The following is a 16,988-nucleotide window of genomic DNA, read 5'->3' as shown; positions in this document are numbered from 1 at the left end:
CGGATTCTGCAGGAAAGAGGTCGCTGGTTCTCTGCAGCGCTCTCCTCTGCTCCTCCATGGAGGTGGGCAGGGCCGCGGGGCCCCCTCTCCTGCTGTGTTCAGGCTCCTGGGGTGTGATGAGGCTCCGGTCTCCGGGCTGTGATGGCCCTGGGGTCCCGTGGTCCTTGTGCTGTCCACGTGGTCCATGCAGAGGAAGCTGGGAGGGAGGCAGAGCCAGCCCCCACCCCCCACGCCTGCCTTGCCCACCGTGCCTTGGCTGGGCAGTGGCGTCCCAGGGCAGCAGGGTTAGCCCGACCACAGCATCCCCCGAGGAACCCCGTCCCTCTCACAGGCTTGCTGGCCTCCAGCCTCCCCCACAGGGTGGGTGGGGGTCCAGGGTAGCCTGACGGCCCCCTGCCCTCCCTGCCACCTTTCCCTCTGGCCCCCCGGGGCGCTGTCTGGGCTCCAGCCCACACCCCTGCTCCCCCAGCTCTGGCTGGGAGTGGAAACCAACTGGGGAGCCCTCATTAAGGAATTAGCAGGAGCAGTAATTACAGGCTCCTGTTCTGCTCAGTGGTGACAGCCCCAGCCTGCCTCCTGAGCCTGCTCCCTCCCCTCGGCTGTGTGAGCCTTGGGGTTCCAGTAGTGGCTCCCCCGGGGTCGCCTCTAGGGCGGGCACTTGCACCCCATTCCCTTCTTTATTTTTTTTTTTTATTTTTTGACAGGCAGAGTGGACAGTGAGAGAGAGAGACAGAGAGAAAGGTCTTCCTTTGCCGTTGGTTCACCCTCCAATGGCCGCCGCGGCCGGCGCACCGCGCTGATCCGATGGCAGGAGCCAGGAGCCAGGTGCTTTTCCTGGTCTCCCATGGGGTGCAGGGCCCAAGCACCTGGGCCATCCTCCACTGCACTCCCTGCCCACAGCAGAGAGCTGGCCTGGAAGAGGGGCAACCGGGACAGAATCCGGCGCCCCGACCGGGACTAGAACTCGGTGTGCCGGCGCCGCTAGGCGGAGGATTAGCCTAGTGAGCCGCGGCGCCGGCCCACACCCCATTCCCTTCTGAGACGAGGCCTTGGCGAGGTGAGGCCGCGGTGAGCTGGAGTGCTAGGCGCATCTGCACAGCATCCGCCAGGCTGGCAGGGGTCTACTCCAGGAGGCCGGCGGGGGCAGGGGCCAGGGCCTTCTCCCAGGCGGAATCCCTGGTGGCCCTGGCCGCTGCCATGGGGCTGGCTACGTAGTTGAAGGGCGGGACACGCGCTGCGTGGCTAGGGGAGCCGTGCCGGCTGGCAGGGAAGCCCCCCATGGCGATACCCAAGCCCTCGTGGGCGAAAGGCGAAGCGCGTGGAGGCAGGGCCCTTGGCCGGGACTGGCCCATCCATGCCGCTGCCCAGGAGGGTGGCCTGGATGCAGGTTGGGACGGGGGGCTGCTCCCTGCTCTCCAGGCTCAGGGGCACGCTGGCGGTGGTCTTGGGCTGGGCCACCTCTTCTGTCTGCACCAAGGCGTCGCTGGTCTTCTGCAGCGGGGGGCCGGCGGGGCCCTCCTCGGGCGAGGCGCCCTGGAGCAGTAGGGCCGAGGAGGGCAGGGTGCTGCGCAGGATGTGCGCGACGTCCTCGTACCGGATACGCCGCCACGTCGTGCCTGGCGCGACCACCCTGGGCAGTGGCCGCGCCTCGCCGTCGCTCCCGTGGCTCCGGGTGGTGTGACCTGGGGGGTGGGGGGGCTCCCGGGGCCCCGCCATCGGGCCTGCGGGCCATGCTGACGTCGGGCAGGGAGGAGTAGCGCTTGACCGCCTCCGGCCGCACGGGGGCGCTCACGGGCAGGCGCGAAGGGCTCTCGCAGCTGGTGCGCTGGTGCGCGCGGGCCGGGGCCGGGACCGGACCCTGGTCGGGTCACCTGCTGCCCGGGGCCGCCCTCAGCTCGTCGCAGCGCGAAGAGCAGAGGAAGACGGCGGGGAGCGCGGGCCGGCCGCGGCGGGGCGACGCGCCCTGGGAGGTGGAGGCGGAGTCGGACAGCAGCTCCGTGCGCCAGCGAAGCAGCAAGCCGGGCGACTCCTTGATGAAGGTCAGTTGGCGCCGGTAGCCCGAGCGGTCGGAGGACTTGCTGCCGCTGGAGCGGGCGGAGGCCACGACGCACCAGGCCCATTTGGCCCCCACGCGCCCCCGCCGCCCCCTCGCGGCCTCTGGGGCTCGGCTCTGGGGCGGGGCTGGCCAGCGGCGGCGGCCCGCGCCTGGCCGGCCTCTTTATGAACAGGATCCGGACGGGCGACTTCTGTGTCTTGTGGTGCTTGTCCAGCAGGGCCCGCGCCGGCGTCTTGGGCACGCAGGGGGCTGCCGGGCCGGGCAGAGACCCTGAAGCTGGGGTGGCGGGGGGCGACTTCCTGGGCAGAGGCTGAGAGTTGGGCGAGGTCTGGGAGGAGCTTGAAGAAGGGGTCTTGGCCAGAGGAGCAGGGTGGGTGGCGCTCCTGGGGGGGGGGCGTGGCTCAGCGCCGCCAGCTCCGAGATCTTGCCCGGCCGGTGCAGGCTCCGAGAGCGCTGCTGCCGGGGCGCTGGCGCCTTGCCTGCGGCTGCTGTCTGTGCCGGGCTGGGGGGCTCCGCCGCCTTCCTCAGTGTGGCCCGGGGCCAGGGACAGCTTTGGGCTGGGGCCGGGTGGCCGGGCTGAGCACGTAAATCACTGTCCGCCCCTGGAGAATGGCCGGCACCCCCGCCGCTACCTACTGAGTGCGCGGCATCTCCCGGCCGCCAGGGACGCGGGGGCTCGCGCGCTCTTGGCTGAGGCCAGGCTCCGTTTCTCCAGCCGCCGGGCACTGCCCTCCCCGCCCCGGCCCCGGCCCCGAGCTGACGCCCGCTCCTGGGCTTGGATAGCTGTGGGGAGAGGCCCGTGGACAGAGCAGACCCCAGGGACAGGAGCGAGTGGGACTCGGAGGAGGCCTCGCGGGGGTGCAGCCACGTGACGATGGAGTTGGCGCCCTCCTGGTTGGCGCCCTCCTGGATGGCGCGCCGCTCTATGCTGTCCAGGTCGGAGGCTGGTCTGAGCCGGCCGCCTCCTCGCCGCAGTCCCGGGGCGCCTCTGCCAGCCGCTCGTCCTGCCCGGCAGCCCGGGCTTTGCGGCGCCTGAGGCCGGGGGCCTCCGCCTGGGCATGGCTGAGCCGATGCAGCGGTGCAGGAGCGCCTCCTCGGAGCGCGGGCTGGGGGAGCTGTCGCGCCCGCCTCCTCGGTGCGGGGCCTGGGAGACCGTGGGCTCCGGGCCTCCCAGGTGGCTGGCCGGCCGCTCACAGGGCTCGGGCTTGCTTAGCGGGTCGGACTCGGAGGTGTCCCTCCGAGCAAAGTGGGGTCTCATCGGCGATCAGCCGGGGCTGGGCCCGGGGTAGGGGCGGCTGGGCCGGAGCGACCGCCTTGGCTGGGGCCCGGGCCTCCTTCCCGCCCCGCTCAGGGCCCGCGGGATGGCTGACGGTCGCCGCGGGGCGGCCCGGCTGAGGAGGGCGCCTAGTCAGAGTCGTAGAAGCAGTACATGGCCTCCTCGGTGGGCATCATGAGGCACAGGGACTGCCTCCCCGCTGACCCCGGTCCGAGTGGGCACTTGGGGGCCTGCCCGGCTCTGGGCTCCGGCCAGCGCCCCGGGCCTTGACCTGGCTGGCAGGGGGCCGCGAGGTAGCTGTTGTGAATGAGACTGATCTTACAAACTCTTTCTCAGCTATGACATTGTGTATATAAAAGCTTTTGAAATTTGTGTGTTGATTTCATATTCTGTAACTTTGCAAATTTCTCTTACGAATTCCAATAATCTCCTAGTGGATTCTTTTGGTTCCCCTATGTATCAGATCATATAATCTACAAACAAGGATCATTTGATGTCCTCCTTTCCCAATTTTACACCTTTTCTTTCTTTTTGTCGAATGGCTCTGGCTGAAACTTCCAGAATTGTATTGAATAGCAGTGATGAAGAGGGCATCCTTGTCTGGTTCTGAATCTCAGTGAAAATACTTCCAGCTTTTTACCCAAAAGTATCATGGTGACTGTTGGTTTGTCATGTATTATCTTGATTGTGTTGAGAAATGCTCCCTCTATACACAGTTTGCTTAAAATTTTATCATGAAAGGATTTTGTGTTTCATCAAATGCTTTCTCTGCATCTATTGAGATAATCATACATATGGTCTTCAGTCTTCAATTCGCTAATATGATGTATCACATTTATTGATTTGTGCATATTAAACAATCCCTGCATATGATGGATAGATCACACTTGGTCTGGGTGAGTGATCTTTGTGATGTGGTGATGGATTCTACTGGATAGTAATTTGTTGAGGATTTCTGCATCTATGTTCATCAGAGATATTGGTCTACAGTTCATTTTCTTTGTGTCTTTTTCTGATTTTATAATTAAGATCATGCTGAGTTTGGGAGGAATCCAGTTCTTTCAGCTGTTTTACATAATTAACATGAATTGGGATTAGTTTATTCATATGAGAGGCCAAGTTACAGAGAGAGGGAGAAACAGAGAAACATAGAGACAGTATTCCATCCACTGGTTCATTCCCAAAATCCAATCCAGCTGATGCTAATGCACCCAGGAAAGCATCAGAGGATGACACAAGTGTTTGAGACCCTTCACTTATACGGGAGACCAGGATGAAACCCTTAGCTCCTGGCTTCTGGCTGGCCCAGTCTCGTCCCAGATACTGCAGCCATTTGGGGGTGAACCAGAGAATGCAAGATCTCTCTCTCTCTCTCTCTCTCTCTCTCTCTCTCTTTCTCTTTCTCTTTCTCTTTCTCTTTCTCTTTCTCTTTCTCTCTCTCTCTCCTGCTCCATCTCTAAAATAAATAGGGGGAAGTGCTTGATGCAGTGGGCTCTGCCACCTCTGCAGTGCCCGCATCCCACATGGGTGCCTGTTTAAGTCCCATCCAGCTCCCTGGCGATGTACTTGGGAAAGTAGGGGAGAATGGTCTGAATTCTTGGGCCCCTACCTCCATGTGGGAGACCTGAAAGAAACTCCTGGTTCTGGCTTCAGCCTGGTCACACTCAGCTGTTGCAGCCATTTGGGGAGTGAACTAGTGCATACAAGACCTCTGTCTGTCTGTCTCTCTGTAGCTCTGACTTACAAATAAATATTTTTGAAAGGTCACAAATGATTTTCACAATTTTTGATGTTGCTTTTCCTTTGTTTGTTACCAATATATTTTATTTGAAAAGCAGAGTGAGAGAGAGATTGACAGATCTTCCAATTTCTGGTTTATTGCCCCAAATGACCACAATGGCTTTGGGTGGCCCAGGCTGAATCCAGGAGCCTGGAACCCAATCTGAGTCTCCCATTGGGGTGGTAGGAGCCCAAGTACTTAGGCCATCCTCTGCTGCTGGAAGCATTAGAATTAACATTAGCAGGGAGCTGGATTAGGAGTGAGGCTTTAGGCACCCAAACCAGCTCCAAAGAGGATGCCAGCATCACAGGTGGTAGCTTAACCAGCAGTGCCACAATGCCTATGCTTGATGTTGCGTATTCTTAACTGGAATCACTTTGTATCATTTTCTGTATGGACCTCCATAATTTTTCTATGTTTCTGTTTTATTGAATAGAAAAATATATTGTATTAATTCACAAATTATTATTTTAAAGTCTTAAAAACCAGTTTTTATATTGTCCATTATAATCATTATTAGAATCCTTAAAACGAACTTCAGAGACAAATTTAACCTTTACAAACAATATTTTGCAGTTATTTACATTTGAAGCATCCTGTTAGTAAAACGTCCCATTATCCTATGATTAACAGTTTTCTCAGAATACAAATTCATTATCCTATCATCTTTAGAGCTTTTGTGTTATAAGCCACTTTTCCTAATTGATAGTTTATATTTTTAAGGAGTATTCATGCATCCTACTGCTTTTGCCATTTGTTTTAAAATGAAAACTATGGAGAACAGTTACTGAAAATGTTGTGAATGGGAGAGAGGTGGCTTGTGCTTGGAGATTTAAGCCATGGAAATGGCCTCATGAATAACTGACAGCCTTACTGTATTAATTGATTTAAAATATGTTCCAAAATCTGTATATATGAAATACATGAAGCTTGCATACCTTAAATATAATTAAAAAAAAAAAGATTTTGGGTTTGGCATGTGGCTTACTTGGTTAATCCTCTGCCTGTGGTGCCAGCATCCCATATGGGTGCTGGGTTCTAGTCCCGGTTGTTTCTCTTCCAGTCCAGCTCTTTGTTGTGGCCCTGGAGGGTAGTGGAGGATGGCCCAAGTGCTTGGGCCTCTGCACCCGCGTGGGAGACCAGGAGGAAGCACCTGGCTCCTGGCTTTGAATAGGTGTAGCTCTGGCCGTAGCAGCCATGTGGGGGATGAACCAATGGAAGGAAGACCTTTTCTCTCTGTCTCTCTCCCTCACTGTCTAACTAATTCAAATAAATAAATAAATAAAATTAAACAAAAAAACACAGATTTTTCCAGAAGAATTAAAATTATATAGCCTAGGTTCTTGCTTCAGCAATAGGGATCTTTTAAATTGAAAGTAGTTTAATAAAAATTACACGTAAATTACCAGAATGTGGCCTTGTACCTAAATACCATTATTACTAGGGTGGCTTTCAGAGCACTGACATTTTAAGAAATATGACACCCATTTCTCTAATAATATGCTATGAATGTTTGGATCTGGATAATCTGAAAGATAAATATTTTTCTATTGTCGAATTTCATAGGTAGAAGATCATTGAATGATCCAGATGTAAAATTAAAATAATCTGGAGCTGGTGTTGTGTTCTACTGGCTTAAGCCACTGCAGCAATGCAGGCATTGCATATCTAAGTGCCCAATTGAATCCTAGATTCTCTGCTTCCATTACAACTCCCTAGCAATGTGTCTGGGATGGTAGCAGATGGTCCATGTGGTTGGGCTTCTGCCAGCCATGTGGGACTCCTGGGTGGAATTGCACATTCCTGGTTTTGACCTGGAGCAGTGCTGGCCATTGTGGCCATTTGGGTAGTCAACTAGCAGATGGGAGATAAATCTTTCTGTCTTCTCTGTCTCCTCTCTCTCTTTCAATAAATAAAAAAATTAATCCTAATCCTTAGGAACTTTGTGTCCTTGATACCATGTTAAAGACATGACTTTTAGCTTACAGAAAAAAGTAATAAAATTTGTAAATGCCTTTGTGAAGTGGAAGTTTTAAGAAGATTCTCATTAGGCACATCTGTGTAAGAGGAGTTTTATGGTTTCACATTTTTCTCTGTAGTTTCAGATAATTTGAAACCTTTCATTACCATTCATTTTCCTCATCAGTGCCTAGCTTTCTAGATAACCATAGTATTTTCCTTTGCTTTATATGTTCAGTAATTTTGTAAGAACATGTCTAAGTTTAGAATGTTATGGGGTGATATTCTTTTTTTTTAACTTTTATTTAATGAATATAATTTTCCAAAGTACAGCTTATGGATTACAATGGCTCCCCCCCATATCGTCTCTCCCACCCGCATCCCTCCCTTTTCCCACTCCCTCTCCCCTTCCATTCACATGAGGATTTATTTTCGATTCTCTTTATATACAAAGGATCAGTTTAGCATACATTAAGTAAAGATTTCAACAGTTTGCTCCCACACAAACATAAAGTGAAAAATAATAGATGATTTTTTAAATGATGATGAAATCAGATCAGACCTATTGTCATGTTTAATCCCAGTGAGAATCAAGTTGGGAATTGATAATTTCTTCTTCTTTTTTTTTTTTTTACAGAAGATCAGTTTAGTATACATTAAGTAAAGATTTCAACAGTTTGCACCCCCATAGAAACACAAAGCGAAATATACTGTTTGAGTACTCATTATAGCATTAAGTCTCAATGTACAGCACATTAAGGACAGAGATCCTACATGAGGAGTAAGTGCACAGTGACTCCTGTTTTTGATTTAACAAATTGACACTCTTGTTTATGGCATCAGTAATCACCCTAGGCTCTTGTCATGAACTGCCAAGGCTATGGAAGCCCCCTGAGTTCACTGACTCTGATCATATTTAGACAAGGTCATGGTCAAAGTGGAAGTTCTCTCCTCCCTTCATAGAAAGGTACCTCCTTCTTTGATGACCCGTTGTTTCCACTGGGATCTCACTCATGGAGATCTTTCATTTAGGTTTTTTTTCCCCCAGAGTGTCTTGGCTTTCCATGCCTGAAATACTCTCATGGGCATTTCTGCCGGATCCGCATGCCTTAAGGGCTGATTATGAGGCCAGAGTGCTGTTAGGACATTTGCCATTCTATGGGTCTGCTGTGTATCTCACTTCCCATGTTGGATCATTCTCTCCCTTTTTGATTCTATCAGCTAGTATTTGCAGACACTATTCTTGTTTATGTGATCCCTTTGGTTCTTAGTCCTATCATTATGATCAATTGTGAACAGAAATTGATCACTGGGACTAGTGAGATGTGTTCAGTCAGTTGTCACCGATCAGGGAGAACATATGGTATTTGTCCCTTTAGGACTGGCTTATTTCACTCAGCATGATGTGTTCCAGATTCCTCCATTTTGTTGCAAATGACTGGATTTCGTTGTTTCTTACTGCGGTATAGTATTCTAAAGAGTACATATCCATAATTTCTTTATCCAGTCTACCGTTGATGGGCATTTAGGTTGGTTCCAGGTCTTAGCTATTGTGAATTGAGCTGCAATAAACATTAGGGTGCAGACCGCTTTTTTGTTTGCCAATTTAAATTCCTTTGGGTAAATTCCAAGGAGTGGGATGGCTGGGTCGAACGGTAGGGTTATCTTCAGGTTTCTGAGGAATCTCCAGACTGACTTCCATAGTGGCTTGACCAGTTTGCATTCCCACCAACAGTGGGTTAGTGTCCCTTTTCCCCCACATCCTCACCAGCATCTGTTGTTGGTAGATTTCTGCATGTGAGCCATTCTAACCAGGGTGAGGTGAAACCTCATTGTGGTTTTGATTTGCATTTCCCTGATTGCTAATGACCTTGAACATTTTTTCATGTGCCTGTTGGCCATTTGGATTTCCTCTTTTGAAAAATGTCTATTGAGGTCCTTGGCCCATCTCTTAAGTGGGTTGTTGGTTTTGTTTTTGTGGAGTTTCTTGATCTCTTTGTAGATTCTGGTTATTAACCCTTTATCTGTTGCATAGTTTGCAAATATTTTTTCCCATTCTGTCAGTTGTCTGTTCACTCTCCTGACTGTTTCTTTTGCAGTACAGAAACTTCTCAATTTGATGCAATCCCAATAGTTTATCTTGGCTTTGACTGCCTGTGCCTCCCGGGTCTTTTCCAGAAATTCTTTGCCTATGCCAATATCTTGAAGGGTTTCTCCAATGTTCTCTAGTAACTTGATGGTGTCAGGTCATAGATTTAGGTCTTTAATCCACATTGAGTGGATTTTTGTGTAAGGTGTAAGGTGGGGTCTTGCTTCTGTGGGGAGCAACTCGGACTAGAATAAGTTACTGGAATTAAGACTTATTCTATGCATCTGCTCTCCCACAATATGGTTCTGGGAGAGGAGGAAACAGCTTCTACTCAGCTTCCTCCAGTTCAACCAATAAACAGCAGGACCTGCTCCTGATGGGAGGAGAGCAGTGTACTCAGCGTGTGGGTAGCAGAGTTGGGATTGGTGGAAGAGGACTATAAAGGAGGAGAGAGACAACATGCACCAGGAACATCTGAGGGAACACCCGTGCAGCCCCCGAGAGAGCCGGCCGGCGGTGTGCCGCTCCCCCGCGGAAGTGGGGAACGTGGCAGGGGGAACCGACCTTCCACGGAGGTGGAAGGGACAGTAGCCAACCCGGGAAGAACCAGCAGCAAACCCGGGGAGGGCCGAGCAGACAAAAGAACAACGCAGGGTCCTGTGTTGCTCCTCCGTGAAGAGGGGGAGCGACAGCTTCATGATTCTGCACGTGGAAATCCAATTTTCCCAGCACCATTTATTGAATAGACTGTCCTTGCTCCAGGAATTAGTTTTAGATCCTTGATCAAATATAAGTTGGCTGTAGATGTTTGGGTTGATTTCTGGTGTTTCAATTCTGTTCCATTGGTCTATCCATCTGTTTCTGTACCAGTACCATGCTGTTTTGATTACAACTGCCCTGTAGTATGTCCTGAAATCTGGTATTGTGATGCCTCCGGCTTTGTTTTTGTTGTACAAGATTGCTTTAGCTATTCGAGGTCTCTTGTGCCTCCATATGAATTTCAGCATCATTTTTTCTAGATCTGAGAAGAAGGTATTTGGTATCTTGATTGGTATTGCATTGAATCTATAAATTGCTTTTGGGAGAATGGACATTTTGATGATGTTGATTCTTCCAATCCATGAGCATGGAAGATTTTTTCATTTTTTGATATCCTCTTCTATTTCTTTCTTTAAGGTTTTGTAATTTTCATCGTAGAGATCTTGAACGTCCTTGGTTAAGTTTATTCCAAGGTATTTGATTGTTTTTGTAGCTATTGTGAATGGGATTGATCTTAGAAGTTCTTCCTCAGCCATGGCATTGCCTGTGTATACAAAGGCTGTTGATTTTTGTGCATTGATTTTATACCCTGCTACTTTGCCAAACTCTCCTATGAGTTCCAATAGTCTCTTAGTAGACTTCTTTGGGTCCCCTAAATAAAGAATCATGTCATCTGCAAAGAGGGATAGTTTGAGTTCTTCCTTCCCAATTTGTATCCCTTTAATTTCTTTTTCTTGCCTAACAGTTCTGGCTAGAACCTCCAGAACTATATTGAATAGCAGTGGTGAGAGTGGGCATCCCTGTCTGGTACCAGATCTCAGTGGAAATGCTTCCAACTTTTCCCCATTCAATAGGATGCTGGCTGTGGGTTTTTTATGAATTGCTTTGATTGTATTGAGGAATGTTCCTTCCAAACCCAGTTTGCTTAGAGTTTTCATCGTGAACGGGTGTTGTATTTTATCAAATGCTTTCTCGGCATCTATTGAGATAATCATATGGTTTTTCTTCTGCAGTCTGTTAATGTGGTGTATCACATTGATTGTCTTGCGTACATTAAACCATCCCTGCATATCAGGGATAAATCCCACTTGGTCTGGGTGGATGATCTTTCTGATGTGTTGTTGCATTCTATTGGCGAGAATTTTATTGAGGATTTTTGCATCTATGTTCATCAGGGATATTGGTCTGTAATTCTCTTTCAGTGCTGCATCTTTTTCCGGCTTAGGAATTAAGGTGATGCTGGCTTCATAGAAAGAATTTGGGAGGATTCCCTCTTTTTCGATTGTTCTGAATAGTTTGAGAAGAATTGGAGTTAGTTCTTCTTTAAATGTCTGGTAGAATTCAGCAGTGAATCCATCTGGTCCTGGGCTTTTCTTTGTTGGGAGGGCCTTTATTACGGCTTCAATTTCTGTCTCAGTTATGGGTCTGTTTACGTTTTCGATGTCTTCCTGGTTCAATTTAGGTAGGTTGCATGTGTCCAGGAATCTATCCATTTCTGATAGGTTTCCCTGTTTGCTGGCATACAAGTCCTTGTAGTAATTTCTGATGATTCTTTTTATTTCTGTGGTGTCTGTTGTTACATTTCCTTTTTCATCTCTGATTTTATTGATTTGGGTCTTTTCTCTTCTTTTCTTAGTTAGTTGGGCCAATGGGGTGTCAATTTTGTTTATTTTTTCAAAAAACCAGCTCCTCGTTTGGCTGATTTTTTGTAATGTTTTTCTTGATTCAATCCTGTTGATTTCTTCTCTGATTTTAATTATTTCTCTTCTTCTACTAGATTTGGGTCTGGTTTGCTGTAGGTTTTCTAGATCCTTGAGGTGAATTGAAAGCTCATCTATTTGGTGCCTTTCCAATTTCTTGATGTAGGCACCTATTGATATAAACTTTCCTCTTAACACTGCTTTTGCTGCGTCCCATAAGTTTTGGTATGTTGTGCTGTTATCCTCATTTACTTCCAGAAAATTTTTGATTTCTCTTTTAATTTCTTCTATGACCCATTGTTCATTCAGGAGCATGTTGTTCAATCTCCATGTGTTTGCGTATGCTCTAGGGATTCCTGAGTTGCTAATTTCCAACTTCATTCCTTTATGGTCTGAGAAGCTGCATGGTATGATTCTAATTCTTTTGAATTTGCTGAGACTTGCTTTATGGCCTAGTATGTGGTCAATCCTAGAGAAGGTTCCATGTACTGCTGAGAAGAATGTAAAATCTTTGGCTGTAGGATTGAAAGTTCTGTATATATCTGTTAGATCCATGTGGGCTATAGTGTCGTTTAAATCTACTGTATCCTTGTTGATCTTCTGTCCTAATGATCTGTCTATTTCTGAGAGTGGAGTATTGAAGTCCCCCAGTACTATTGTATTGGGGTCTAAGTCTCCCTTTAAGTCCATTAATAAATCTTTTAGATAAACTGGTGCCCTGTAGTTAGGCGCATATACATTGATAATTGTTATATCTTCCTGTTGAATTGATCCCTTAATCATTATATAGTGCCCCTCTTTGTCTCTGTTAACGGTTTTTGTGGTAAAGTTTATGTTGTCCGATATTAAGATGGCTACGCCCACTCTTTTTTCTTTCTGTTGGCATGGTATATCTTTTTCCAGCCTTTCACTTTCAGTCTGTATGGATCTTTGTTGGAAAGATGTGTTTCTTGTAAGCAGCAAATAGATGGGTTTTGTTCCTTAGCCCAATCAGCCAATCGGTGTCTTTTAACTGGACAGTTCAGGCCATTCACATTCAATGTGACTAGTGAAAAGTGGTAACTTTGCCCTGCCATTTGCCAAAGATAAGTTCTAATATATGCTTTGAATTCCCTGTGATCTTTTGCTGTGAGGTTTCCTTCCTTTATCTTCTTTCATATTGATGACCGTGTTTCTGTGTTTCTGTGTGTAATACATCTTTAAGCATCTGTTGCAGGGCTGGACGAGTGGTGACAAATTCTTTCAATTTCTGTTTGCTATGAAAAGTCTTTATTTCACCTTCATTCACAAATGATAGCTTTGCAGGATATAATATTCTGGGCTGGCAGTTGTTCTCTCTTAGTACCTGGGCTATATCTTGCCATTCCCTCCTAGCTTGTAGAGTTTCTGATGAGAAGTCAGCTGTGAGTCTGATTGGAGATCCTCTGAGAGTAATCTGACGTTTCTCTCTTGCACATTTTAGGATCTTTTCTTTATGTTTCACTGTGGAGAGTTTAATTACAACGTGTTGTGGTGAGGATCTCTTTTGGTCGTGTTTATTAGGGGTTCTGTGAGCTTCCTGTACTAGGATTTCTCTGTCCTTCTCCAAACCTGGGAAATTTTCTGCTAATATCTCACTAAAAAGGCCTTCTAATCCTTTCTCCCTCTCCATGCCTTCAGGAACTCCTAGAACCCGAATGTTGGGTTTTTTAATAGTATCCTGAAGATTCCCGACAATATGTTTTAGATTTCTAATTTCCTCTTCTTTTCTTTGGTCTGACTGTATCCTTTCCTGTTCTCTGTCTTCTAAGTCCGATATTCTCTCTTCTGCTTCACCCATTCTGTTTGTAAGGCTCTCTATTGTGTTTTTCATTTGATCTATTGAATTCTTCACTTCAGTCACTATCACAGTTTCCTGTTGTACTAGTTGTTTCATTTCATTTTGATTCCTCCTTAATATTTCATTTTCACGAGAGAGATTTTTTATCTTGTCCATTAAGGATTGCTGTAGTTCAAGAATTTGTTTTTGAGAACTTCTTAATGTTCTTATCAATTTTTTGAGATCTGCTTCTTGCATTTCTTCTATGTCATCATCTTCATAATCTTGAATTGGGGTGTCTTTTTCATTTGAGGGCGTCATGGTGACTTCCTTGTTTTTATTACCTCGGTTTTTGCGTTTGTTATTTGGCATATTGGAGATATTTGGTTTCTTCACTGTGGTGCTTTTTCTTGTTATACTATGACTCTAGATTAAGTGGACTATCTATTTTTGATGGAGCCTTAGGGCTTGAGATGGGTGTGGCCTGAGAGCTCTCTTTGGTGTGCCAAAGGTGACACTCCCAGGTTAGGCATGGTAAATCTCTCTCTCTCTCTCTCTCTCTCTCTCTTTCTTTTTTTGATTCAAAAGGGAAGTAATTCTGCACAGCTGAACGAAGTTGGAGGTAGTTAGCAGGCAAATGATATACCCACAGGAGCCAGAGATTGGAAGCTCTTTCCCAAGGACCACACAGGGAATCTGTTCTGCCCTCAGAGTTGGCTCAAATTCTCCTTCAGTCTCCCACTGGGTTGCCAAAGTTACGGAATTGTAGCGTCTCTGGAGAGTGCTCACGTGAATTCCGTGAGTTCTCTCCCCCACCGTCTCTTTTTTCACAGTCTCAGTTCAGTAGCACCACAAATTTACTAGGTCCTAATCTCCTGTTAATTCGCCCCGCCCAGAGTTAGGTTTTTCTGCTAGGCTCAGGGCCGGTGCAGACCTGAGGTCACTCTGCTTATGACGTATGTCCAAGATGGCGCCTGCTCTTTGTCTTGATCGCCCTTGAGAGGTGAGCGGAGAGAGAGAAACCTGTGTCCGTACCAGTCACCTTTTTTTTTTCTCTCTCTCTCTCTCTTCCAGTTAGCCTGGTGAACTTCCCCCCCCCCCGGGGGTCATTCCCTCTAGTCTCCTCTCTCCGCTTGCCTGCCGGTGTCTCAGGCTATTGAGGTTCAGCTCACCTCACGTTCCAGTGCTGGTGTGTTGAGTCTGCCACTGGTATCCCGAACTGTGGGCTCCCACGCTCTCCACGCAGGTCCGGTGTGAATCACGCATTCCGGAAGAGTTTCTTCTGCTGTTTCCTCCCCTACTCTTCCTTGGACCTGCAGTATCTCCACTTTTATTAAACTATCTCTCCCCGGACTATCAGTGTGCTCCCTTCCTATTCCGCCATCTTGCCTCCTCCCCATGGGGTGATATTCTTAAACACATTTACACTGTATAAACATATGTTTAAGTATATTTTGCACTTATAGTGTTTTAACTCTAGATTTTCAGTATGTGTTTGTTTGTTTGTTTGTTTGTTTGACAGGCAGAGTTAGACAGTGAGAGAGAGAGAGACAGAGTGAAAGGTCTTTCTTCCATTGGTTCAACCCCCCAAAATAGCTGCTATCACTGGCGCATTGTGCTGATCCAAAGCCAGGAGCCAGGTGCTTCCTCCTGGACTCCCATGTGGGTGCAGGGCCCAAGCACTTGGGCCATCCTCCACTGCCTTCCCTGGGCCACAGCAGAGAGCTGGACTGGAAGAGGAGCAACCTGGACAGAATCCGGTGCCCCTACTTGGACTAGAACCCAGGGTGCCAGCGCCACAGGTGGAGGATTAGCCTATTGAGCCATGGCGCCGGCCATCAGAATGTGTACTGGTCCATTGCTTCAGCTTGCTTCTGTGTTGTCACTGTTACTGAATTATCTTCTCTATGTACAACCTTTGTATCCTCTCAAATTTGTTTTCTTTTAAGTATTTATTTATTTATTGGTAATTTTCTCTGTTAATAATATGTCTTTTTGTTTTATTCTGATCAACCTAACTAGATAGGATAGATGTTAATTATCTTTATTAGTTTCCACACAGGGTTTTTTACATTGATTTTTTTCCTACTTTTTTCAAATTCTATTGACTTTTTTCACATCTCACAATGAAATTGGCTATGCACTGGCTCATGTGCAGATGTGGGACAGACAGGCATGTTTGCATGGGTTGTGTGGCTGAGCGGCACTGGTGCAGATTCTTCATGGCGATGCCATGCTCGCTGACAGACTGTGTGCTGCATGGTGCAGTGCTGTGGGGCATCCTTGCCTGTGTCTGAGATGAATTCTCAGCCTCCAGGGGATGACCCTGGGGCAGAGGCCTCAAAGCCAGCACTCTACAGGTCGTAAGGAGTCGCTGTGTGGGCATCTCAAGCGGTTCATTCTCCAGCCATAGGACAAGTGTCGCAGAGGCTCAAGGGCGCCCCCGACTTCCTGTCTCCGTTTTATACTCTGCAGTGCACAAGCCAGTGAAACACGAGCACTAGGGGGTGCCTTCACCCACAGGCGTGGGAGCCACCCAGGGCCAGGCTGCAGTCCTGCAGGGCTGATCTTGTTCTCTGTGCTGGGGGCGCTACTTGCAGGTCCACATCCTTGAATTTATCATTGAGACTGCAGTTTATTTCGACTGTCTGTGGAGCTATCATAGCCCTGGTAGTTTATAAACCACAGAAATGGGCTCACAGTGGATGCACAAGTGGGTTCTCAGATGATGGGCCTGGCAAGTTGGGGTGCATCAGGGGTCTGGTGTCTGACATTCCCAGAATCTTCAAGTGGATAAATGAAAAGACGCACACTGGCTCTGTTTTGTGAGGTTGCTGAACACACCTGGCCATCTCACAGCCTCACCTGGTGATAACCCCGTTCCCTCTTGACCACCGTAAGCTTTTAGTGCTCTGATCAGACTACAGCAGATGTTTATCTTCATGTTCTACCTGTTGTTTGGGGTTTAATTTGCTCTTTTTCTAGTTTCCTTAGGTGGAAATCAAGGTAATTGATTTGAGACAATTCTTATATGAGGGGGCTTCAAAAATTTCAGAGAAAATTCAATTCTCTCTTCAGTGTGTTTTTTTAAAGATTTATTTACTTATGTGAAAGAGTTACATGGAGAGAGAAGGAGAGGCAGAGAGAGAGAGAGAGACAGAGGTCTTCTATTCACTGGTTCACTCCCCAATTGGCTGCAACAGCCGGAGCTGTGCCGATCAGAATTGAGAAGCCAGGAGCTTCTTTGGAGTCTCCCACATTGGTGCAGGGACCCAAGCACCTGGGCACAGCAGAGAGCTGGATGGGAAGTGGAGCAGTAGGGACTCAAACTGACACCCATATTGGGAGCTGGCACTGAAGGCTGCGGCTTTACCCGCTATGCGACAGCGCCAGCCCCAAGGTGTGCTTTTATAACGAACTTCTGAAAATCCCTTACAGACATTTACTGCTATTTTTCTTTAGTGTCTCTAAAGATACATTACACAGATGCTCTAATGTTGTATTTTCATTCAGCATTTATAACTTCTAATGTCTTCATTAAGTCTTGGACTCAGTTTTACAGAAATGTGTC

The 16,988-nt window shown here is 47.9% G+C and overlaps 2 pseudogenes; one reads left to right on the top strand and one right to left on the bottom strand.

Moving 5' to 3' along the window:
* The window catches only part of LOC138847874 (GDNF family receptor alpha-2 pseudogene), a 45,404-nt pseudogene that overhangs the window by 16,636 nt on the left and 11,780 nt on the right, over positions 1–16,988 (top strand).
* On the bottom strand, positions 1,122–4,366 carry LOC138847866 (adenomatous polyposis coli protein 2-like; annotated as a pseudogene).

This window comes from Oryctolagus cuniculus (assembly GCF_964237555.1).
Source record: "Oryctolagus cuniculus chromosome 17 unlocalized genomic scaffold, mOryCun1.1 SUPER_17_unloc_2, whole genome shotgun sequence".
Taxonomy (NCBI): Eukaryota; Metazoa; Chordata; class Mammalia; order Lagomorpha; family Leporidae; genus Oryctolagus; species Oryctolagus cuniculus.
This window is presented reverse-complemented; position numbering and strand designations above follow the sequence as displayed.